General features: G+C 46.3%; 1 protein-coding gene across 1 annotated transcript in view; it reads right to left on the bottom strand.

Annotated features, from left to right (window-relative positions):
• ALPK1 (alpha kinase 1) overlaps positions 1–25,143 on the bottom strand; it is a 642,651-nt gene extending 617,508 nt beyond the window's left edge. Inside the window, exon 1 of the mRNA XM_069630980.1 lies at positions 24,993–25,143. The gene's annotated coding sequence lies outside the window, so the exon portion shown is untranslated. The remainder of the gene's footprint in view (positions 1–24,992) is intronic.
• Positions 25,144–26,738: the final 1,595 nt, after the last annotated feature.

The following is a 26,738-nucleotide window of genomic DNA, read 5'->3' as shown; positions in this document are numbered from 1 at the left end:
ATGTAACTTGGCAGGAGGGACTTTACTATTAGCATCCAAAGGCAAATCATGCCGGTTATTCCTTTTACCAGCTTGCTATCCCAGACCGCGGGTACCCTCCCACCACCCCTTTCCTCCATTCCGTTCAGTGCAGAGGCTTGGACTGAATTCGAAAATACTCAAACGAAGAGCTCTTTTAATGACGTAGGAAAGAATGTACAGAGCGGCGCACTGCCTGCACACCAACCGCTCCAGTGGTAGTCTTTCTTCCATAATGCAAAATGCATCATGAGCACGTACAAGGTCATCTGCATCTCTCCCATGCTGTCACCAACACACACATATACGCAATACAAGAATATTTGCAGAGAGCCAGAAATGGTAGCAGGTAGCCTCTGTAGGTTAGGAACACCTGACACCCCATGCAGGAGCTGTCTGTCACCTCAACTAATTTTCTGCTTGCTCCTGCTTTATCTGGACCAGGGCAGTTTCTAGCCAACTTGGTGCCCAGGGCAAAACACCCGAACCCCCCCCTTCCCCCAACTGGCACACGTCACTCCCAAACTACACCTGTGTGTCGTGCAACAAAACCCCTGCTCAATATGAATAAATAATTGCTATATAAATGAAGCTGGTTTCATTACATTGTATTTCTTCTGTAAAGTACTTGCATTACAATGTGAAAATACAGCTGTTGCTGTCCAAGTGAATGGTTTGTCTGTCACCTGCTCTTAGGGAAGGCCTTGCCTGAATGCAGTTTCAAACTGTCCATACTGCCACACTGTGGTTTGACCAGCCTACCAGGGTCTGAGGGCCGACTGACCACAGGCCCTGTGTTGCAGGTGTTCTGTTCATACCACCTCAATTGTATTCCACAAGGGGTAATACTGTATGAATTATTTTCTGATGGAAGGTTATCATTCCAAGATGGACAGTCTGGTACACTCTTATTGTACCCTTTAAAAATACCTCTATGAGAGTGGGAAAAGGGACAAATAGCACCAGTGAGGGTTCCTCTATGCTGTGCATTAATTCACAGCGCCTTTCAGGACTATAACAGTGATCAGAGATCTCTATATTGGATAAAATGATTGCTTGTGTCAATCTCTAAATTCATAACAGATGCATGGCTTGGAGCTCACATCACAGTTCTCAACACTCACCCCAACATTAAAATGTTTGTAACTTTAAACCGTACATACTCATTTGGACAGCTTACGTTTTTGGATGCGAGTATAAAATGGCTGCAACATCAGACACCAAAATGGGATTCAAGGGCGTGTTTGCTTCTTGTTTCTGAAGAATTTTAGATGAGGAAGGGCTGGGTCTCAGTGTGAGCATGCCCAACCCCCAATACTGAAACATATTTAGGGAATTATATCTATAGACAGGACAGGATACCGTACATAGACCCAATAAACAATGCACAGAAAGGCTACACAGAAAGGATTGTACCTCTTACAAACTTTAGCCTTACCAGAAATATGCTGATGGAGCGTTTTAAACAATACAGGCTTCTAATGCGTAGTATAGGGCCCCCAGTTACTCAGCCACTACCTCCTCACCATTGCGCAGGCCTCAGGGGTTATTTCTGGAAAAATTAGCAGGCCCATGCTTTATCTAACGTATCTGGCATTAACATCTCTTCTTAGTGCTGGCCTGCAGCTAGTGAAAATCGTGGTTTGGCAGTGTAGAAAGGCCATTTGGCCTAGTGGATGTATAATTTGAGGCAACTTCTTGGATTGCTTTATGTGTTTAAGTGTGGGCACAGTATGGCATGCTCGTCAGTGCCACATAAACAAAACATTCCAGTATGCTATTGTATGGACATTGGACACATCAGACAAAAACAGGCATGTGTGATGTTACACACGGGAGCGCCACATAGAGCCATTAACCAACAGGGTGGTGGCTTGTGCAGCGCATCAAAACATTGCTGCACACATATCACTACATGGATTTGCCACAGACTACTGTCTGCATGGTGGCACACAATGAACTCTACTTTCCTAATCAAGGTGCAAAGTGACATTGAGTTGCCATCTGGTGTGCCTGCTAAGCAGTGGCTGGCTTGTTTAGAAAGTTAAAAGACCTTTGATGCTGAGCACATGCATTTAGTGCATGTCCCAAAGCAGCCACTAGAATACTTAAGCAAGAAAATGACCGTTAACCTTCCCAGGGATGGCCATATGGAACTAAAAAGTAATATACAAAAAAAAAGTTATGGTGTGTCAAATAAAGAGAAATTAAAATAAAGAATATAGTTTTAAACTTTTTCTATGTGGCATTTTAATTCTCTTTGAAGAATGCATAGGTTTGGTCAGCTAACTGATACTTGTGCTGACCAGATGAATAGAAATGCCCCATGTTCAGTGCTTAACACTGAAATGTTAAGCACATACTGTGCAAAAACAATGGATGTTAAATGAGCCATCACTTATAAATTGAACCACCTGAAAGGCTGTCGACAAAAAGAATGTGGGTCACAGGGTGTGTGACTCCAGAGCATCTCACATGCTGCTTTTGGAATATGCATTCCTTTGTTTGCATATTCCAAACGCATCTCAGTCATCCACAAGTCGGCAGAGAGCAGCAAGCCAAACATCTCAAGAGCAACCATCGGCACAGCAGGCTGGTTAATCTTTTGTCTGGCAAAATCAGACTCACTTTTCTGGGTGGGTCCCTTACTGCGCTCCCCGCCGCCCCTTGAGCTATTTAGCTCAACTCCCCGAGCCGTTGCCCGCTCCGCCCGGGCCAAGAAACAGAGCTGATCTGGACCGAAGCCACGCAGTGACCTAGGAAGTCTCTCTCTCTTCCGTTACATTGCATGGATTCTTGGGAAAAATATATAGATTGCTTTAAATCAGTCCTGGCCCATCCAAAGACCCCGAAGAACCTGCCAGAAGGGCAGACCGACCAAATAAACAGAAGGTACTCTTTGAAAGGGCTGATGTATGGCCACTCCTCGTCAGAGAAGTGGGAGGGGCCTCTTGAGCCAATTATTTTTGGTAAACATTTTAAGTGAGTATTATTGATTGGATGGGGGGGGGGGTTCAATTTAAATGAGGTGTAGCAGCCATCTAGTGCATTTACAGTCTTGTTTAAGACTTGTATGCACTAGATTAACATTAGAGCTCATTTTCAGTCATTTGTATGGTGGAGAGAAGGGGGCAGAACATAAGTTAGGATTCTGCCTCGCCCTTCCTCTCTACCATACAAATACACCAGCATGTGTGCCAACATGCATTTTCAAGGTGATGCAAATGCTGTGGATTCCCATTGGATCAGTCTGCTTTTTACACAAGCAAAAAGCAGGTTGATTGCAGAGGAATCCCTTGTAAATGCTGCCCGTCATGCGTTAGTGGAAGGCATCGTTTACTCATTTTGCACGGCACAGTGCAAAATGGTAGGGTACAAGCGAGTACACCACCTTTTACACTCCACCTTTGCACTTCGCTCTGCAAAGGTGGACAATTATGGGGAGGGACCTGCCTACAAAGAAGTGTAAACATAACTGGTCTCCTCCGTGTAATTTACGAGGAACACACAAATAGGCTCCTATGTGCATTTCTATATATAGCACCAACCTACCTGCAGAGCAACAGAGCATAGCACTGTACAACAAGGGGCGAAAGTATGGTATACAATTAGAAGGATAGAATATTTAGGGCACAGTTTGAATGATATGGTGAAAGGGTGAACAAAACTCTAGAGGCAGGGGCTTTAGACAGTGGCGTCGCTAGGGGGTGGCCTGGGGTGGCCCGGGCCCTTCCACTGAAATTCTGGGGCCCCCTTGACCTCCCCTACCTAAGCTGGGCTGCTCTCTCGGCACTGTCTGCAGTGCTGCGTCCAGTGGTCGAAGTGAGCGGGAGGGAGCAGTGCTCCTTTACTTTTTTCTACTTTTTATTTATAAGGTTTTACCGTTCCTATATTTTTATTTTAAAAAGAAACCGTTCCAGAATGGTTTCGTTTTAAAATAAAAGTGTAGGAAGAAGTTGAAACTTGCACTTTCACTGCAACGCACTGAACGTTTCCTTAAACAGCAGGTGCATGTGTTTGGGGGTTTGTATTGTGTGTGGGAGGGGGTGTGGGGATGGAGTTTGTGGGGAGTGGGTGCATGCTAGCGGGGAACATATTTCCACTACTTCTTTTTGTACACTCACTACTGGCTGCGTCCGCCCATGGCACACACACAGGGCCGCAATCAATGCTCAACAATGAAGAGCAGTCAAGTTCCACCTGCAGCCCCTCCACTCAGAATGTAGCGCACAAACCCGCTAATGATGGGTCATTAGTGACCTAATAGTTTTGTGCCTACATTCTGATGGGAGGGGAGGTGCAGTGAGGTGTGGTAGTGTGCACTGTATGAAGCTTCACTTCTCTGCAGGAGCAAGCTGCCTGGTGCTGGGGGGGTGGGAGGGGTTTACCTGCAAAGCTGCTTTCAAGACAACAGTGAGGAAAACCACCTCCACTGGTCTATTATTTCACATAGCCTCACACCTTCATTCTACTACCAAAAAAGTGTGTCTTCCTTAAATACTGTGGATGGGAAAATTCCAACTAGTGGCTAGTAAGGTGCACACGTAGCTTGGCCCTGGTGGTCTGGGCAAGGTATATACACTAGCTTAGCTGCGGATTCAGATGCGTGGCACAATGGAATCCAATTCGAGGACCATTTCCTGTATACCATGGCACACTAGTCTGAACCAGACTACAATCTACTGTGTTAACATCTGCCCTACATTCAAATAAACCCCAAGATCAGAGAAGTGTACTTCAAACAATAAGTCTACTGGCAGTGAGGGGGGCGTGGCTAACTAGCCATGGAATAGGATGTGCTCCGTGCTGGGCTCCTGCTGATCCGACAACATTTTGCTAAATTACGCTTTTAAAACTGTCATGCGTGCCTGGAAATTATAGGACTGAGCATCGGAATACATGCGCTACTGGAATCTGAAAAGGAGAGTAAGCTGGGCCTGCAGATCACGAGAGAAATGGATTTGTTAACTGCAGTTGTGGAGATACTTTGTTGCCAAGATGGCGGCGAACAAAGGAAAAGCGGACTGTGAAACGAAACTGACTCCTTGCATTGCATCCAGCGGCTGCGGGCGTCTGCCTATGCAAGGATACTGTGTGCCCTGGTGAAACTGTGTTGCTAGATCGTGGCCCCGAGGAGGAATGGAGGTGGCGACTTCAAAGTATATCGGGATCGCTTGAACAAGCGTAAACGGAGGCAGTTCGCATATATACATATGACGGCCGGACCCCGCTGCGTGTGAAGTCGGGGGTACCGACCGTAAACGAATGACACCAGGTGGGCCCCTGGACCCCACACTGACGAAGCAGTGCCCCTGGAATCGTCTTCCGGGAACGCCGCTTATCAAACAATAGAGCAGCTGCCAACGAAAAGCGAACGCGGCGCCTAGCTGTGTGCAGGGTGGCCACGCTCGCGAGGAGAGAAAGCATTAACGGCACTGACGAAGAGGGCTGCTCGTGGCGCGGACCTGGGAAACATTGAGCTATGAACTACTAAACCTGGGAATGAGCATTGCCACACCCATGTGGACTCTGAAAGTTGAGGAGCAGGACTAAGTGGCTTAAGGAAGGCGTTGCAAACCGAGACGGCTGTGCTATAGGGCCCAGCTGGAAAGTGCTTTGTGGGAAGCTGTGGCAAAGCGATTATATAAACAAAGCCTGCATATGTGTATTACCGAATGGTGCAGCTAGCAGACACGTAGAGGAGGATGCCGAAAAATTGACATTGGAAGGCGATGTAGATGCAGTGGAGGCTTGCATAAAAAGGCCTGTGAGGCATAGGTGGCCAGTAGAGTGCACATCAGCGCACCACTTGCAGGGGCACCGGGGGACACTGGAAAAGGCCAGGTGCCGATTGTTAAAAGTGATCACTAGAACTTAAAAGAAGACGCCCGACCTGGCATATGTTACATGTGCCCAGGCAACTCGACTATGGAGGCTTGGGTCAGCGGACACAAGTGACAGCGAGAAATAGACGCAGAAAGTAATATGTGAGAGGCCGCAATCCATCCGAACAGAAATTGCATGGGTCATAAGTAAGCGAAAATCGAAAGATAAAAACCCTAACAACCGGTGAGACTTGAGGAATTACTAACGACATTTAGCTGGTGCCACACACGTGTGAAGAGTGGCGTCATGTCAGTGAAAACAGCAACGCCCAAGACCAAACAACCTACAATGGAGGTCTTTGCGAAGACGCAGAGGACCCCTACAACGCTGGCACAGAGGAGTCACGCGACTTCTACGGAGGAAGCCCCAGAAGGAGACAAACATCAGATCCTGGAGGCTATAACGGAGATGAGCACTAAATGGGGCCTGGCAATGGCGGACCTACGGACAGCCCTGGAAAATAAAATTGATGCGGTAGGGACTGAACTTATTCTGTTACGGCAAGATGTAAGGGCGCTGGCAGAAAGTACCAGTGGTTTGGAAAGCGCAGTAAAGACCAACACAGAGGTTAGCACAAGTAATGCCAAGGAAGTTCATGTGCTAAAACAGCAGGTTGCCAATCTGGACAATCGAGTGGAAGAAGCGGAAGGAAGGGCGAGAAGGAATAACATACGGGTGGTCGGCCTGCCGGAGGGAGAGGAAGGTCAGGACCCCACGAACTACGTGGAGAATATGATCCTCCAGGAGATAAGAGCGGCCAAGCTATCGCAGGGGTTCACAGTGGAACGAGCGCATCGCGCCTTGATGAGGAAACCACGACCTAGGGCTCCACGAAGACCAATCATCGCGAGGATTTTGAACTATAGAAACAGGGAGAAGATCCTGGAATTTTTTCGTAAAGGAGGAACAATTGAAAGAGCATCCAATAACATCACGGCATACCCGGATTATACGATGCTGGTGCAGAGGCAGATATACAGCTATGTGGCCGTCAAAAGGAGGCTGCGCGAAGCAGGCATCAAGTACATGCTTCTGTAACCGGCGAGGTTTAAGGTGTTGCATAAGAGCAAAGCTCTCTTTTTTGATACTCCGGAGGAGGTGGTGACATGGTTGGATTTGCAGAGTTGCCCGGAAAAGGAAGCGGACCGAGACCGGCGAGATGGTGACTCCTAAAGAACTTGCACCATTGACACAGGGGGTAAGCGGCAGGGTGATCCTGGTTATACTGGGAAAATGAAACTGGTTGAACATTGAGTAATAGTCGGGCCTTGCGCTCGATATGGACTGGAATATAGTGGGAAAATGTACTTAATAGTTGTCTAGCATTAACACAAAGCGTAATATATTTAGAAACAGGAGTAACGGAATTGGAGCAATCCACCCCAAAATACTAATAGTTAAGTGGCCATTAGGGCGGCTTTACCCTACTGGGCCCTCAGCATAGGTTTGTGATAGTCGGGGCTAGATGTGGGAGTGCCTGAGATCCAGGAATGGAGCTGGGCAACAGTTGGGGAGGGTGTTGTTGGGGGTGGGACGAGGGGAGGTAGGGGTGGGAGGTAGGGAGTTGGGTATGTATATAGTTAAGGGGAGTTTGAGTTTAAATATGAGCCTACATAGACGAGCTAAAGGGTTGTATCTGTTTTGCGTGAGAGGGCAGGATCGACTGGGAGTAAAGGAGGCGAGTACCAATGAGCCATGGGAGATCTTAAGATAGCGACGTGGAATGTCAGGAGACTAAACAGATATCTGAAAAGGAATAAAGTCATGCTGTACTTGAAAAGGCAAAAGATAGATATTGCGCTATTACTATTATTATTATTTATTAATGTGATACAGTTTTAAACAAATGTAAAAAACTTTACACATATTTACATCAAACATCTAAAATGCAAAAATACAATAAAATTCCAAATCTTAATAAAATCCTTAATACAGTTAATAGATAATGAATTTGTATGTGGATTCAGGACAGAGCCTAGTTATTATATATATATATATATATATATATATATATATATATATATATATATACACATAAAAGGAGAGAGAAAAACACCCTTTTCATATTCATATTAAAATAAAACATTTCATACTTGCACAGCAAGAGTACCACTACTTATCGGGGAGAGACCCCCTTGAGTTTAAATTCATGAGAGCAGCTGCCTCTCGCCAAACCTGATAGAGTGCAAGATGCAGTTTAGAATTGTAGGTGTTAACACACTGCTTCCAGAAATCTGCCTGATCCATATAGTCTATATTATGAACAAACTCACCAAGATGCTTTATATACTTCGTTCTCATCCTGCAGCATCTCGTCAGCACATGACGAGCCGTCTCTGGCTCAGTAGGGAGATCACAGATCCTACAATATCTTTCTGCTAAACTCAGACCGAGCTCAGGGCCCCGAGTAGTCAGGATCGGTAAGTGATTGAGACGCATTAATAGAATAAACCGCCTCAGATGTTCTGATGGGCACAGATTTAGATAGAGTTGTGCCTTTCCATAGGTGTATAGTACAAATAGAATGAAATTATAACTTTTCAGGCTACTAAGATGGTTAAAATTATTCTGCCAGTCCCAGTGGTTGAGGCGATTGCGCATGCTGGTAATCAGGACATCATTTTCCCTAACCCATTCTGGTGACCAGCTGAATTCTTCTGTCAAAGACCGAATCTGGCTTTCTAATTTAGCCTGTCTACCCGCCACGCAATCTTCCTTAATAGCCAAAAAAGTAGGTTATTTGTTGGTTTATTATTGAGCCTGATATGGAATTCCATCCTCTTCCTTAAGACCATGGCTTTAAGAGAGAAGATTCCTAGCTCAAGTCTAATGATTGCCATGGGGATACACTGGGGAAGGCCGAGGATTTTTCTCCAAAACTTACCCTCTACCAGTTGTAGCCACCCTAAATTCATATTTATCAAAGTGTCTTAACCATACGTCACCATGGGGGCCAAACATTGAATATACAGCTGACGTGCTGCCCAGATTGAAAATCCACACTGTTCTCGTGTTAATTTATAGATTAAGGCTGTGAGTTGAGCTGCTTTTGTTCTACGCTCCTGAATACAAGTGAAATAGTTTCCTTTACTGTCAAATTCTACCCCCAGATATCTATACATATGCGTGTATTCAATTTCGATCAGGCCCATCATCATTCTCGGTCTAGCCACTCTACCAGCAGTATATAACAACAGCTTGGTTTTACTATTGTTAATGACCAGTTCATTGTTTTCTGCATAGCGCCATAGCTGATTGGCTGATCTCAGGATACCACTAAAAATGTGATCCTTGATCACCAAATCGTCCACATAAGCTAGGAGTGGGCAGTGGCAAGAACCTATCTTAGGGGGACAGTTATTAATCCCTGAGAGGCATTTGGGTACATCTGAAATAAACAAATTGTATAAGGTAGGGGCTGTTACACATCCTTGCTTTACCCCTCGACTCTGGGGGATGGGTTTGGTCACCAAGCCCAGATTATCTAACCTAACTTGAACAGTATTATTAGAATGTAATAGCTCCAAATAATACAATAAAGATTCAGGGCAGCTCAAGTTCCTCAGTTTGTTCCATAGGAGGGAGCGGTTGACCGAGTCAAAGGCCGCCTTAAAATCTACATATAGCGCGTATAGTGGGGGATTTGAATGAGTCAAAGCCTTATTTCTCAAAGTATTCATAATAAATATATTGTTTGAAGTAGAATAGCCTGCTCTAAAGCCGCTTTGGAATTGATCTAATATCCCAGCGTTCTCTACCCATGTTAGCAGTTCTTTTAAAATGAGGGCTGCGAACAATTTCCCAGAACAATCCAGCATAGATAAGAGCCGGTAGTTCGTAGGATCAGACCTACTACCTTTTTTGAAAACGGGTATGATGATGGCTGCCTGCCAAGATGTCGGTATACTACCTTCATACAATATCTTATCAAAAAATATTTTCAAAAGGTTTGCCCAGAAGGACGGATTGTTCCTCAGCACCATGTTAGAGAGGCCATTTGGCCCTGGGCCTCGTGAAGTATTTAATGACTTAATTCTGTTTTGTAGATCCTCCACAGAGACAGAGAATGGGGGGATAGGGGGTTTTGTAGCCGTGGGTATAAAAATCCTACAGCTGCTCCCCGTATTTCTCATTTCCAAAAAGGAGATCCATTCATCACATCCTATAGGATTAACCATGCTGGATAAAGTTTTCCCTTTCACTTTCCCTAGCATGGACCAGATTTTGCGAGTGTTCTTGCCACATAATGTTCTAACTGTATGTTGCCATCTCTCCACTTTCCTGGTGTTTTTATGTGTTTTTAGCCATACTTGGTAAGTGGTCTTCAGCTTTCTTGTTTTGAGAGCTATAACCTTTTTGGGGTCAGGGCCATTTCTTATATGTCTCATGTCTCCTCTGAGCTTGCGCTTCCTATCTCTAATCACACGGTCATATTTTAATTCGTTTGAAGCCTTACCCACCATCAGGCCCATTTTACGAGAACCGTGCAAATCAGAGAATTTACTTATCCAGCTTTCTATTTGTTCGGGTGACATTCGCATAAACATATTTGATTGTTCAGTCCCCCACTCACCAGACGCCCTTGTGGCCTTTAAAATATTATTCGCTGACCAAGTAATACGGTTTAGGGAGTGGTTGATTACGAGATCTCCCAGATTTGCAGTTACTGCATTAGGGTGGCTGTATCCCAATGATAATATCAAGGGGTCGTGATCACTCCATTTGTATTCCTTCACCCTCATATCTTTAACGATTAGTGCAATCTCTACACTAGTTTAGATATAATCTAAGGTGCTCTCACTACTCCCATTCTTCCAGGTAAATTTACCGGGACTATCATTTCTAGTTCGACCATTAATTATTTCAAGGTCCCAACATTCAAAGAAGCCCCTCCAGCACATCCCCTCTTTATCCGTAAAAGCCTGATTCCATATACTGTTATTCGCTAAGAGCTGATTATTGCTTATACCACCGCCACTATTGATTCTGCAATTTAGATCCCCGGCCACAATTACAAAATCTCAGCCATTGGTTAATTTCCAATCGCTTAAAAGATTGTGCAGGGTATCTTGTATGCATTCTCCATACTTTGCACCCGGGGGATTATATATATTTATTAACAATATTTCTTCCCATCTTGCTTTAATTCTGAGGGTCAGAGCTGCAGCACACAAATAGTTACTGTCCACTGGGATCATTCTACTTTTAAACCTTTTGGATATCCCTATAGCTAAGCCCCCATAAGGTCGTCCACGTAAACCTCTCTTAGCAAGGGTGTGGTAAATAACGTACCCATCAATGGCTGTCTGCTGCAACAGCCAGGTTTCTTGCAATAAAATGATGGGATATTTGCTTATCAATGGTAGGGAGCCCTTGTTGGTAAGAAAGTGCTGATGACCATGTGTATTCCAACTTAGGAGGGTATAATCTCATGTTTGTTGTAAAACTAAAGGCAGCGAATCTGCCAACCATTTCAAAGTATTTTGAATATCTGACATCTGCACTTTCTTTCCCGTTATTTGAGTAGGTATATCGCTCTTGTTTTGGACTGCCATTGACTCAGCGTTTGGGAGTAAGGGATCTTCCTTCTCTTTACAGGCATCTACTTCCACCCCCACTTGTAAAAGACATTGTTTATGAGATCGAATCAATTGAGCAGATGCCAGAACACAACAATGGAGAGCTGTAACATGGGATTACATACAGTAAGTGGTTCTACAAAGGAGAAATCTTCTGAGCGGATTACCCGCAATTGTGGAATCAGATGCAATTTATTCAGAACCTCCGTTCTTGTCAACCACTTATCCCTCTTCTTTTGGTTTAAGTTTTTAATAATGCATATTTTACTTGCATTAGGATCGTCAATTTCTGTTGTTTCCATTGGGTTATGTGGTCCTTTGTTATCCACATTATCTTTCCCATCTTGATTCGAACATTTAGTGTCCTCTTCAGCTAAGCTGGTAGAAATGACAGAGTTCGGATCCTCAAGGATCGTGCTGGTGATTTCCTGTGATATGTCCGGAATGATCCAACTTGTTAGGGTCCCTAGTCCTTTCTTAGCACTTTGCCTGGTTTTTCGCCTCTTGCGTTTTGACGAGTTGCTGGAACATTAGTGGCAGGTAAGAGGGAGGCTATTTAAACTACAAAGTTTTCTGAGGCTAGACGTCTTTGTTGCCTTCGGTGTTTTTTTGTCAGGGGTATTTCTAAGTCATTCTCTGTAGGTTTGTCTAATTTGTCGGGTGCCATCTGTGGAACCGATCCCCCAGCTCCGTTAGGGGGATGCTGATTAGATAGATTTTGCCCCATAGGTGTAACAGGATTGGGTAGCCCCAGCTGTATTATCGAATTTGTATGGATCCTCCCGCATAGTTTTAGCAGTATTTTCATGGCAAGTTGGAGAGATGCCACTGAGGCTTGTAGTTCTACAATGGCTGAGTTATTGCAGTCCTCGGTGTTTCCGCTATGTCCCCTATCCATGCGTTCCGGATCTTCAGATCCCATATAAAGGTTTGGGGAAGTTGACAGCCGCTCCTCTGATGGGACCACCAAGTAAATAGAGGAAGGGCGCATAGAATGGGTACCCGATAAGTTAGATGTTGAGTTGCCTGGTTGTCTTGGGCTAGCAAATCCCCTGAGCCTTTGCTGCTCCCCATGGGCTGCATTTAAGACCTGGGCCTCAACCACGAGTGGACAATCGCTTAATGCAGTGGGGGGGTTTGTTTAAGGAGGCCATTGATTTTTGAATTGATAGGCATAGATCTAAGAGAGAGTTATTATCAATGTCATTGTAATTGGTATTATCCAGGGTAATACTATTATTATGTTGGAATGGTGGTGGAAAATTGCAATCTTCGGCTACTGGTTTATCCACAGTAGTGGTTACCTTAGTGTAATTTTTCCCAAACATAGCTGGAATAGTCCCTTTAATCACTCTACCCACCTCCTCCCTAGAGTTGGTATTCTTATTTTCTTTCTGCTGTGGATTGTCCCTAGGCCCTTCTTGGCCTTTACGCAAGTTATACCGAGTTTTGTTCTGCCTTGTTTTGGCCATAAGGTCAGGCAGATCTTGGCCTCCCTTCTTCTTAGGTGGGAGTAGCGATGGAGTAGATAAGCACAAACGTGTTAGTGCAGTCTCACTTAAATGATATCAACTTCCACAGTGAGTAAGAACAGAAGTGCACCAAGGCACACTGTATTTGTAGGAATATGTTATAAATAGCTCACCATCACAAGTTCCAGGTTAGCAATATCATCTCAGCACCAAACAGTAACAAAACAGTCGGCGCCCTTCACCCCTGTCGGGCTTAACGCCGCAAGGGTGGTAGCCTGTGTCTTTTGGCTGCTCCCGAGGTCACGTGATCGGAGCACGTGTCGTGCGTGGCCCCGCCTCCTCCAGGAAGCGTGTGGCAGGGATGATGACGGCAAGAGTCGAGGAGCGACTCGCAGTGCTGGTCCAAGGTCGAAAGACTCCAGTCAGTGCAGATTAAGCAGTTCCCAATAAAAGCACAGCGCACAGAACGGGAGGCAGCCTGGTCTTTTGGCTGCTCCCGAGGTCACGTGATCGGAGCACGTGTCGTGCGTGGCTCCGCCTCCTCCAGGCAGCGTGTGGCAGGGATGATGACGGCAAGAGTCGAGGAGCGACTCGCAGTGCTGGTCCAAGGTCGAAAGACTCCAGTCAGTGCAGATTAAGCAGTTGCCAATAAAAGCACAGCGCACAGAACAGGAGGCAGCCTGGTCTTTTGGCTGCTCCCGAGGTCACGTGATCGGAGCACGTGTCGTGCGTGGCCCCGCCTCCTCCAGGAAGCGTGTGGCAGGGATGATGACACGGGAAAAGATGGAGTTGGTGAGGAAAAGATGGAAAGGGATTGTAGTGGGCTCTTCATACTCTGCCTATGCTAGAGGAGTGCTGGTTTGGGTGGCACCGCACGTCCCGTTCCAGCTAATACAAGATGTGGTGGAAACTGATGGGAGAGTGAGAGGGCTGGTGGAGAATAAAGAGGTATGCATCGTAAATACCTATGCCCCCAATCAAAATACAGCGGCATACTTCAGGACTCTGTGCACCAACCTTAGTAAATGTGTGTGGGGTGTGGTGATCTGGGGAGGGACTTCAATTGTGTACTGAACCCCAAGGTAGACAGATCGGATGACAAGATTGATAAGCCCACCCCAGCGGCTAAAGCACTACAAAGGCTACTAGATGATTTTGGCTTGGTAGATGCGTGGAGGACGAAAAATCCTAATGAGAAACAATATTCACACTATTCTGCCCCACAGCAGCTGCACACAAGACTTGACTATGTTTTCACCACACCAGAGGTTGTTATAGAAATTACTCAAATGGAATATAAGGCGAGGGTCCTATCAGATCACTCGCCCCTGGTCCTGGGGTGGCAATACTGCCGCCCGGGGGCGAGGATTCCGACATGGCGCCTCCGGGCAGAGGCTCTTAAGGATCCAGTTTTTAGAGAGGATGTGAGAGAGGAGATCATCAAATATTTTGAGATAAACACTGGTAATGTTGACTCGGCAGGTACACTATGGCAAGCCTTTAAGGTTGTGATGCAAGGGGTTGCCATAGCTAAATCAAAGGGTCTCCAGGGCAGAGTACTGGCTGACCTACAAAAAGCAGAAGAAGAACTAGAAAGAGCATTGGGAAATGATACGATAGATACAGAGTTAGTGCTCAAATTGCAGCAGCGGTGTGTAGAACACTGGGAAAGTCTCTGCAACCTCAACTATAAAACGTATGTAGAAAGACAACAAGCGGGAGGGGATAAAACAGGCCGCCTCTTAGCGTGGCTATATAAGAGTGAAACCCTTAGACCCTCGATCAGGACGATAACCAGAGAAGATGGTAAGGTAGCGGGCACCCAGGAAGGAGTCAACAGGGGGTTTGCTGATTATTACAAGGTACTATACGAGGACAAGGAAGGGGGCAGCCAAGAAGAAATAATGGAAACATTAGAAGATATAGGATTGCCCAAAATAAATGAAGAGGAAAGAGAAGAGCTTGAGGCTCCAATTACCTTGGAGGAACTGAAGGAGGTCGTACAGCAGTTGCCCACCAGTAAAACTCCAGGGGCGGATGGGTTCCCTAGTGAGTTTTATAAAGTATATAAAGATGAAGTGCTCCCCCCAATGTTAGAAATGCTTAACGAGGCGTTTGAGGTAGGACGGTTGCCGGAGTCGCTCAGAGAAGCGATCATAATACCGCTCCCCAAACCTAATAAACCAGGGCATAGCTGTGGCTCATATAGGCCGTTATCAATGTTGAACCAGCATAGTAAGATATTGACGGCTGTCCTGGCAAATAGATTGCGGAAAGTAATTAGCAAACTAATCCAGACCAAACAGGCTATGTCCCGAATAGGAACATAACTCACAATCACAGGCGGCTTCACCGGGTGGTTGAATGGGGAGGTAAAAATGAAGGCGAAATGGCTATTGTGTCGCTAGACGCAGTAAAAGCCTTCGACTCGATTCGGTGGCCGTGGCTGTTGGCGGCCCTCAGAGGGTATGGGATGGGGCCAGGTTACATTAGGTGGGCGAAGATGTTATACAGTGAACCGTTGGCCAGAGTTCGGACAGGAGCGGTAATATCTGAGAAATGGCAACTTAGCAGAGGCACCAGGCAGGGGTGCGCCTGGTCTCCGCTCTGGAGCCCCTGGCAATATACCTCAGGCAACAATATGAGACGATAGGTATTGAGGTAGGGGGGGAAAGACACCTAATATCCCTATATGCGGATGACCTGCTATTGTACTTGAAATACCCGGAAGAAAATCTCCAATATATTCTAGAAGTGATGGAGAGGTATGCGGGACTATCCGGCATAGCGGTGAATCCCCAAAAATCTAGCATATTCCCACTAGGTAGCTATAAGGGAACCCATGTAGAAATGTTACCAGTGTTGCAAATACCATGGGTGGTTGGCCCTTTCCGTTACCTTGGAATAGATGTGTGTCACACGGTAGAAGAGGAACATAAACATAATACTGAAATAGCCATTGAGAAAATCCGTAAATGTATGAAGTTCTGGGAAAAGTTGCCACTAGCAATGATGGGACGAGGGGCAATGCTTAAAATGGTGGTTCTGCCTAGGCTTCTACATTATTTTAGTAATATTCCATACATGATACCCAAGACATTTTTTATAACTCTGAACAGCTTGTGTAGGGACTTCCTGTGGCATGGAACCCGGAATAGAGTGGCGCTATGGAAGTTACAGAACCCCTATGAAAAAGGGGGTATCAAGCTGCCTAATTTTGACGTCTATTATGTAGCAGGTCAATTACAATATGTGTCTAAATGGCTTTCTGATGAGACGACCCCCGAACATAGGTTGTTTGGACAGTACTGCGCCCCGTTTTATTTAAAGGAAATCATTTGGTTGCCTGAGTCAGAAATGAAGGAGCGCCCTGGGATGATGATGCTTGGGTGGAAAATGTGGCGTCGAGCATGTCGGATGATGGAAGACCCATCCCCGTGCTCCCCACAGGTGCCGCTGGTCGCTTTAGCAGGGGGAGATAGGCAGTTGAGAGGGATCATTAGAACCTATTGGGAATCAGTTGGGCCGGTAACATTAGGAGATATTTGGCAAGAGGGGACCATCAAGGAATTTGGCGGACTCGGGGAGGAGGTTGGATTGCATATGGGCCAATACGTTACGTATCATAGGTTGATGCAGAAAATTCAGAAAACATGGCCTGAAACAGAGTCGACAAGAGAACCAGACACTGCTGTGGGGACAATATATGACATATCGGAAGGGGGGCATGAGATTTCTAGATTGTATGAGATGGTGATGACTAAGGTTGGGAAGGAATAAACACATCTGAGATTGGCTTGGGAATCAGAGGTGGGAGCCCAGATGGAGGATGAGGTATGGGAACGTGCCCTGTGCTACCATAAAAAAGTGTCAAGAAACGCCAGGCTAAAACAAATCCAGCTGTATATAACACATAGAGCATATATGGCCCCTCTGAAGATATCTAAGTTCGGAAATGTTGGGCGATAGGCGTGCCCCAAGTGCGACAAGGAAAACGCTGACATGACACAGATGTTTTGGTCATGCCCAGTAATTGAAGGTTTCTGGGGAGAAGTAGCACAAAAATTAGTAAAGAAGGGGGTCACACTCGTAACGGACACTGCTTGGGCCTGCTTGCTGGAAGGGTTCCCAAGACCACAGAAACTTAAACATGTTGGGAAATTGAAAGATCTGGCATATGTGCTTGCTAAGCGGAGGATAGCCATGGGATGGAAAAAGTGTCACAAGCCGCGAGTGGAGGTGTGGTGGAGAGAGATGCAGTAATGGGCGGAGGCTGACACGGTTGTATGGCAAGAAGCGAGTAGCATGAGTGGGGAGGAAGAAATGGGTACCCTGATGCCATGGAAATTGTTAATAGCAGAACTGTTCAGAACAATATCGGATCCAGTGGATTCCGACGAGAGCGATACCTTGCCACATGTAGCAGATACTGGATATGAAGGATAGTTAGGCTCGCAAAGGGGGGTGGGACTGAGGGAGCAGTGGTTAGATACTAAAAGATGTTTGTTGTAATGATTATAACTCACACTGCGTGTTTGGTTTGTATTATTGGTTGGTTTGAAGAAAATAATAAAAATATTTAAAACATTTTTTAAAAAAGTATACTGGCAGTGAGTGCATGTCACGTTCAAGCATGAGCAAGAAAGGTTAGTATTCAGTATATAGTTTGCAATGCATGCAGAAACGAGTATTACTTCATACACACTCAGCATAGCACAGTGCATCTTTTAGGCAGCAGCCTTCAAAATGTAAAATTCCTATTCATTTAGTTCAGTTGGTTAGCGCACCAACCACTGAGAATCCTATTAAGGCTTTTTTAGAATGCTTGAAAACAGTTTTGACCAGCTACTTACTCGAAGGGAGGAGCAACAGATAGGGTATAAACGAATTGCTAAAACAAACAGATGTACTTTACGCGGTCGAGTGCAGATTAAGTGCAGAGCATTCATGAGATAGCGAGATGCCAATATTTGAAATGCTTTAATCACAAGAAATAAAAGTCCTGCAATGTAGTTTGAATCAAAAACAGGGAAGACAAAAACGCTCTCATTAGAAAACTGTGTAGCGCACACGTTCTATTGTGCTAAGCGAATACATGACTAAACTTCCTGTAAAGTGAATAAATAACTAAGACTCAGCAGTAGCCGAGGGGCCGCCGTCAGCTGCAACTAAGGATGAGAGAGCCCTTGGCGTTGTACGGCTGAGGTCATCTGGAAGCTTTTCCTGAAAAAGTGCACTTTATAAAAGTGTCAGGTTCATCGTCTGTAAGAAACTAGTTCTCAAATGAAGAGAACATGTGCCATTAAATTCCGAGAGTGCACCAGCAATAGCCTAATGAAGAAAAGACATGCCTATTGTCTTTACCAGTGACTAGAGCAGATGGCCTCACAGTAACCGACCATGAACTTTGGCGTGTGACCCTCCCAAGTGTGTTGGCCCTTTAAGGGAATGTGTTCCTCCTATGTGTATTGCCCTTTTAACATGGGCACATGACTTTGTCATGGGCCAAGCTAATAAAAGGAGCCCCTGCAGGCACCCTAACGACTGCAGATTCCAAAAGAGGAATGACTGGTCCGTCTCTCATTTAGGCCTGCAGGCCCACACCGTGTGAGCACGTGCCTGCAGGCCATGATGCCGTGGGACCCTCGGGCCAGCAAGGTGGCAAGGGTCTGCATGGTCATGGGTATGGCCCGCCCTGCCCCCACTAAAGGCCGGGTGTCCCCCAGCAACCTCCATAGGCGCTGGGCCTCTCAGTGCTGATGAGACATAGCACCCTGGAGCCTGCTAGATGCCCATAGCAGGCCCTCCATATAACAATGGCGATGAGGAAGAACCCCTGGGTGGCTCCCTGTCCCTGCAGTTCCTAGGTTTTACTTTTTTTTTCTTCCTCTCTTTTTTTTCTTTCACGAAGGAAGGGGGAGGAAGCTGTCCCAAGCTGAGAGAGAGAATGCGATGGGCGGCAGCTATCGCCGCAAGTAAAAGGAGGAGGAGCTGCACCCATCGCCGTTGGGATGGTGAGGGGAGATCAAGCTGGGAGCCCTGCCAGCAGTTCGTCCCTGGCCGCGGCCCTCTGAGTGGAGGGTGCTTGTGGGGCGAGGGTGGGAGCCAGTCCACAGCCCCCCCTGCGGCATCTGCTGTGTGGAGGAGGGGGAGAGGAGACACGAGCTGTACCCGCAAGGGGAATGAAAGCAGCATCCATCGCTGCGCCGCAGAAAGGAGGGAGTCCCACTGTGTAACCAGCGTCCTACGTGGGATGAAGAGTGAAGGAACCCGCGGTGAGCCCGTCCCTTCAGTTTTCGAGCGAGAGAAAAGGAGGATCGAGGAAACGGCATGTTTGTAGACGCAGTTAACAAATGCCAATGTGCATCAGAGAGGGAAAATCCGGGGCCAAGAGGCAGTGTTTGTGGATTGGTTCCAAAGGGAATGGAGATGGAAGCACCCCATGCCGGCTCAGCACATCCCGGCACTCTCGCCGTGCCGGCAGCCCCCCACAGATAGTTCCAGGCAGCATGCTGCATGTTGTCGCTGTGAGCAGAAAAGAAAGTTCTGGCCCTACAGTGACCCCGGCCGCTTCGGCGGGGATAGCACTATGCGGCTGCTCCTCATAGGAAACAACGAGTGCAGGACCCTCAGAAGATCCCGGGCCTGCGACGCAGGGAAGCGAGCACTCCAGGACGCGCTGCACATTTAAAAGGAAAAGAGGTTTGGGTTCTCCCAGGCCCCCCATCCTGCATCCACAATGGGGCACAGGACTTGGTCCCGGTAAACCAAGCCGCAACTCCTGGCTGTCATATGCCAACTACGCCTACCGGCGCCCCGTCCATGGACCAGGCCGATTCCTGCCACCCCCGAGCTGGTACATCACCGGACCTTTCGTCCTGCCTGGAAGAAAGGAAGATGGGGACTGACCAGGACTGATGCGGCCCCATCAGCAGCAGTGACTCCTGCCTGGGGGAGGAGAAGATCTAGCCCAGACACCCTGTCATCTGTGTCCCGTCAACCAACGTCTTGCAAGCCCTCAAGCCCACCACCCAGAAGAAGTGCTAGGAGCAAGAGAGGGTTGCAGCTCAGTACAAGCGATTGTGCACCCTCCTGTCCCACGACAGTGAAGAGACACTCCTGCCTGGGGGAGTATAGCCAAGGAAGCGGGGAATGATTAACATGCTGCCACCCCTGTCCTATCAACATCATGGGGCGCAGCCTAGACGCCCTGCTACCCGCTTCTCGCTGACTGCCCAACATCAAGGGAAAAACAGAGCCTGGCGCAGCTTGGACGCCCGGCTATCCGCGTCTCACTGCCTGCCACAACATCAAGAGAGAGACTGAGCCTGGCGCAGTTTGGACACCCTGCTACCTGTGTCTCTCTGCCTGTCCCAACATCAAGGGACTAAGCCGATGTGCCTGGTGCCCCCCCCACCCCCCATGTGCGGCTTTACTGGCATTTGAACTGTAACATCACCTGGACCCGTGGAAATTACTATCCTGAACGGACGCTGGAGCGAAGTGAATTGGTCTCCTGCAATCCTGCAAGTGCACGGAAGAGTCTCAGTAGACATGTTTGAGATGCTGTGTACCTATATGTAAATTATGTGCTTAAAGTGGTCCAAGTTAAATGGATGTGAAGCTGTATTCCCGTAGGTTTGGGGGCTTGCTCTAAATGGTGCCAGCAGCTAGCAAGGATCTATGTGATCACTGCGCCCCCGTAACTGAGACGGCTGAAAATGCAGACACTAGTTACAGCGCGGCACAGTAATCATATGGATCACTGTGCCTGCTTCCCCTGGCCTGCATTACCCCTCTCCAACCCTCCACTACACTTACCTCTAGGGCGGCACACGCAGAAGTGTGCCGCCCGCACTCTGCGATCCCTGCAGTGTCAGCTCCTCCCACTAACATTGGTTGGAGTGGATGCCGCAGGGTGCTTTTCTTTTTTTTCTTCTGTGTCCCCCGCTTTCCGAAATGGTAAGCAGGGGACACCCCCGCAACCCCTGACCCTGTTACTGTGCCCAGGTAAAGCGGGGGGACAGCCGCGCAACCCTTGCTCTGCTTGGGCGCAGTCAATGTCACCCTCATTTTGTGCCCCTCCAAAGTCGCAGTGACTGCGGGAGCGCACAAATGGGGGCGACATTTTGGTACAATACCGCTAGCAATGGCGTAATTCAGTGATGAAAGTTCCACTGACCCCAGGTTAATAAAGGCTTTGGTAACATGTGGTCGAACTGCCAACATTCCACCAGCGGTTCGCCAACCACAACTGTCACCCACAGGTTATGTTTAGAGTGTGTTGTATGTCTATAACTATGTGAGTCCCATGCGTGTAGCAGTGGCATATCCTATTTGTTGTCGATCATACAATTCTGAAGTAGCCCAAGTAATGTCATTCTGTAATGGGGGTAGGGGATAATTTATGTTGTTTCAGTAACATTTGTTGGTTTGTCTTGAAAAATGAGGAGTGTGGTGTGTGACCCTCCCAAGTGTGTTGCCCCTTTAAGGGAATGTATCCCTCCCATGTGTATTGCCCTTTTAACATGGAAGCCAATAAAAGGAGCCCCTGCAGGCACGTGCACCAGAACGGCTGCAGACTCCCAAAGAGGAATGACTGGTCCGTCTCTCATTAAGGCATGCAGGCCCACACTGTGTGAGCACGGGCCTGCAGGCCATGGTGCCGTGGGGCCCTTGAGCCAGCAAGGTGGGGTCTGCATGGTCATGGGTATGGCCGGCCCTGCCCCACTAAAGAATGGGTGTCCCCCAGCAACCCCAAGAGGCAATGAGCCTCTCAGGTGCTGATGAGACATAGAACCCTGGGGCCTGCTGGATACCCATAGCAGCCCCCCCATATAACATGAACAAGTTAATGTCCTTCCCTGCAGCAAAGGCCTGGAAACGGTAAACGAGATAAGCGTTCTAGAAATTTGCAATCATTTTGTGGGTTTTCGGAGCGAGCTCTGTAAAGGGGAAATGTGGCAAAAAGGCGGCCTCACCCAGGCGCAAGAACGTCATTGAACTGACCGGGCTGAAGGCTCCCCCCCCCCAAATGTTAGCTGAGGGACAGGGCTTCCATGCCCTTTAACAGTTCAAAGGATCAGGAACATGCTTCTGGGCGCATTTTGTTTCTTCCAAGGCAAATCTACTATCTCTGTGGCTGGGATGATCAAGCACTTCCCCTTTCCCAGTCACAGTCGCCCTAAAACACACAGGCTATGTCCCTGGCTCTGCAGCCAGTACCGTAATAAACTCGACAACATGTTTCTTTTGTCATCAGCAGCATTGCCTTTCTTATGCATGATGGTAAATTTCCAACTGAAAGAACACCAGTCACCTTGCAAATCTGTGACAGTTAAAGCGAGCAACACAATAAAGCACCCTTTGAAAATGTGTTCATACCCATAACGTCAAATAGCTTGATATGCTAAAAAGAAAATTTTGCTTTGATGTCCTTAGTTAAATGTTCTAAAAACTATACATTTGTGACACATCTCCAAACCTAAGTGAGTTTAGGACACAAATTATTTTACTGTTTGTCTTAAAGCGCTGAAAATAAAGTGAGTAAATAGATCTTTTGCCTTTTGCATCTTATAGTTTTCCATTCAGGATGTGGAAAATAAAAAGGTACACTGATATTATTTTGGCCCATCATGCTGATATAAGGATTTACATATTGTCATGATGCTTTACTATGCAATTTGTTTATTTTGCAAGTAAACTCTATAGGACAGTATTATTGTAGGCCTTGACACGCAAAACTTAAATATTTGTTCCAACTAAAGTGGGGAAGAAGGTGGCTGTGCCCAAATTGCAGAGTTGGTTAAAATCCCTGCTTCACTGTTTAGCCTAAGTGTGTGATCCCGGGCAAATAATGTAATTTCTCCCTGACTTCAAATGCAAAAATAGGAGTGCTTATAAGTGATTACGTTTACACCCTTACAATAGGACAGATGTATAGGGACAAATTGGTGTTCCCTGGTGCTCCTCTGCTAGTGGTCCCCATACAATTGCATTATTGCTGCACTAGCCACTTGATGTGACAGGGAGACATAGTCTCAACAGCCAGTCAGTGCACCAAAGATTCTAGTATAGTGGACTAACTGTGGTAGAACCAACATTACATTTTCTCACCAGTTGCTCCCAGCCACTGAAGTTGCTTGGGCTGCCCAGAGTACTGCCCCACACTCTGCAATGTCCTGTTATGCTATGATATTGAGTCTTTCATTGCACATCATTTGCCATTTTCACACTTTCTAGGACCTTCAGGATCTCCAAAGGAGAGAGTTAACCGATTGCAACATTGACGCTGCACTAGAATAGTCTCATTACAATGAGCAAAGAAGTTAGATGCCCCTACACAAGTACGTTTGCCACTCCACCTTCTCTGAAGTTATCGCCTCTCCCAACATTTGAAGGATTAGCCCCTGCCTAAATTTTAACCTATGTGCACCCCTGGATGTGCGCACTTGCATTTTGTTAGGCAGAGAGGTTAGGGAAACCTTTCCCCGAAACTGGCGGTGTTAAAGTTTTACTGTGTTTGTTCAGAAAAATGTACTTGAATAAATGCAGTAAAACTTTAAAGCGGCTACTTTCAAGAAATACTACATCGCCTCTGCATATTGTGCTTTAAAATATACTATTTGATAGTTGGTCCCCACACCAGACCATGGGGGGTGGAGGGTAGAGCAGTGGGGGTGGAGCCTCTAAGTTTGCTCCGCCTATATTCTGAAGTGGCCCCTGCCATCGCCACTTAGCCCCTGCCCCCGAAAAATGTAGGTTTTGTTGCGCCCCTGGCCTCACCCCATCCTGTCTCCACTGTTCGTGAAACAGAGCAGAAAAAAATTGATTGTAAAGGCAATAGGGAAAATGAGAGCAGACACTGTGCCTCCTGGCTTCTGAATCAAGGCTCTAGATATGCAAAAGGCACACTGTCAAGTGTTCACATGTTCTTTGAACACACAGTGAGTGCGAGAAATAACGGAATTAATGTTTAGCACAGCACATAATTGATGAAATTCAAGTGAATTAATAAATCGTAGCGCCCCGAGGAAACGTCAGAGCCTAAGAGCGCTGAGCTTGTTAGAAAATGCCAGGAACATAGAAGTTATAACACATTCATGCCGTTTTATAAATCAGTGGATATCTTGTGTTCTTTGTTGGTTTTATATAGTGAGTAAAATAAGCAGATCATTTTATAATGAATTGCCCAATTGCTAAGTTGTGTTTTTCTTACCCTTGATGTATATAATGTTTAAAAGACTGGCACGATTTTTACATCCCCGGGGCCACTCTGGACTACTTTGCCCGCGTTAATTAAGGGAGAAGCATACACATTGTCCTTTTTTATGCGGCCCCTTCCCTGTTATATGTTGTTATATATTTGTTTATGTATAGCTATATGATAGCCCATGTATTAGTCTAATAGATAATGATTAGAGAATGTTACATTGGAATGGGTTTAAGGACTCTAATAAGGACTTAAATGACAGGCTCTGGCGTATTCACGTAATAACAGATAACACGGACACAACACTCACCTCCCCCCTGCCCCATAAATTTGATTCCTGAAGACGTAACTGGCTTTAGGTTAGGGAGGGGTCTGCAATTTATCTACCCAGCTCACCCAAATATGAGACTACCTTCCTGCTGTAATCAGAGCTCTGTCACACAACCACAGAAGCTCTGCAAGTATAAAAAAAAGTCCCGCACAATGTATAGGCTCAAAGTCATGAACCCTGCTGCTAAATCTTAACGCAGGCAGAGAATATATCAATGTTTCTAGTTGTGGAGAGAAACTATTAACCCCGCCTCGCTAACATTTTGTGAGAAATAAACCGTGGCCACAACAGGAGAGAGCATACGAAATCTCCAGAGAGAGAGGCATTGTGGGATGAGCCCTTTATGCAAAACACATCAAAAGGTCCCCGCCTCAAGCCTGTTTTCGAAACCTATACTGCCTGTGGCGCACAGACACAGCAAGGGGGTGGGGAGTTGGCCTTGTTACCCGTCATCGTGTACCAATGAGAGCCCACATTTCAAAAATGACACTTACTTGGGTCCAAAGTTGAGGACTGTCGTAAGGAGGCCACTGTATGATGGAAATCCTTCCCGACGCGCACTCTGCTCCCCCTGCTCCTAAGGAACCCGCAAACACTGCCTTCTCAGAAGGTGAGCTGTTCCAGGAAGGAACTCTGAAGCTCATATTCCAGCAGCACAAACAGGAAGTGCCAAGTGCAGGGTGACTGTAAAGCATGACGTACACATGGAGTTCCCCCAGGCTAAGAAATCCCCGACACGCCCCGAATAGCACTCAAAGGCTCCCGGAGTAGATGGGCTGTGTTGCAAGACATGCAATGTAGTAATTTTCTATAAGTAACTAATCCCCGTTAAAAGCTGGTCTTCGCGTTTTTCACTGTGCCGTATGTAGTCGCACTAGTGATGACGCATAGAGTTTTGTCCCGCTATATTTCCTTTTGCTACGCCCTGTTCAAATGTAATGCGTTAAATCGTGATGTGTTATGTTGTCTTAAGTTATACAATGGTGTGTTATATTTAGGTGTGTCCTGGTGTGTTATATCATTGTGATTTGTTCTGATGCAGGTCGTTACCTGTGCTATGTGCCGTTCTAGTATCCTATTCTTTTTTATGGTGTGTTAACTTAAGTCATGCAATGTTATATCTCAATTTGCACGCATCCTGTATATTGTGTTTAGGCCGAATACCCTGAAAGTGGCTGGATGCATCGATTACATCTAGTGTTGATATTTGTCCGGTATGTGCAACTGGCAGAGACTCAAATTCAATTTATGTTGCTTTGCGCTCGTTCCAAATTCTTGAGAATTAAATAATATTTGAAACCTCTTTTTATGAGTGTTAACTTGCGCACTGTGTATATTCACAGATAACTTGGAAGTGGTCTATTGGGTGGCCAAATGTATCCACCTAGCGTTGATTAGGATGAGCCGTGTATTGAAATCAATGAGTTACTTTACAATGAATTAATTGGGCCAAAAGTGTGCACGTGTGTGAATTGGTATTTTAGTAACTTTATGGATTTTTCCTTGTTGATTTAATGTGATTTACTGATTACTGTATAATTTATGTATTTGTTACTGGATTATGAATTGTGACTAATTTTATCTTGTAATACTATGTAACGGTTTGAAACCGTGTGTTTTATCTTTACTTTGTACCTAAAGACAAACTGTCGAACAAAGGCATTATGATGATGGTTATATCTTGTTATCTTGAGTTATGGTGCAGTGGCTTATCTTGTAGTAGACGCTTGCATAGGGCACATCTGTTTGTGGTGTGGTGTGGTGCGCTGGTGGTGTTGTGGTTGCTCCAGAGGTTACAGGCTGGAATTGGATTTGGGTGCGGCGCTAGATGGAAGGGTGCTTGGTTGGAATGTGTTCCATGTGGATAATTTTAGGTGTGTTGTGTGATGGCCAGAAAAGGTGCCCCGAATGTGACATTCCATTCCTTCTGCTGTATCCATTTTCTTGGTGGCAACCTAAGCTTGCCGGTACCGTTGTTACCGGACCGGCAAACTATGAGTTGTGCTCATGGGTGCCTTTCTGCCCGCCAGGTCTGACCTGGCTCAAATGGGAATGGGGAGTAATGGATTCCGGCACCCAGCGATGTCAGCATACCCCAGTAATTGGCGGGTGCCGGTAATATTGCGAGTTTGGCGGCAGCCGTGCCGGTTTTACCAGCATGGTTACTGCCAAACTCGTAATGAGGTCCAGTCTTTTTTTCAACGTGTGTCAACTTAATCACTTTTAAGGACTCCACTTTC

Source organism: Ambystoma mexicanum, chromosome 6q, assembly GCF_040938575.1.
Source record: "Ambystoma mexicanum isolate Mex_15411 chromosome 6q, UKY_AmexF1_1, whole genome shotgun sequence".
Classification (NCBI taxonomy): domain Eukaryota; kingdom Metazoa; phylum Chordata; class Amphibia; order Caudata; family Ambystomatidae; genus Ambystoma; species Ambystoma mexicanum.
The sequence above is the reverse complement of the archived record's forward strand: the minus strand, read 5'-3'. Positions and strand labels throughout refer to the sequence as shown.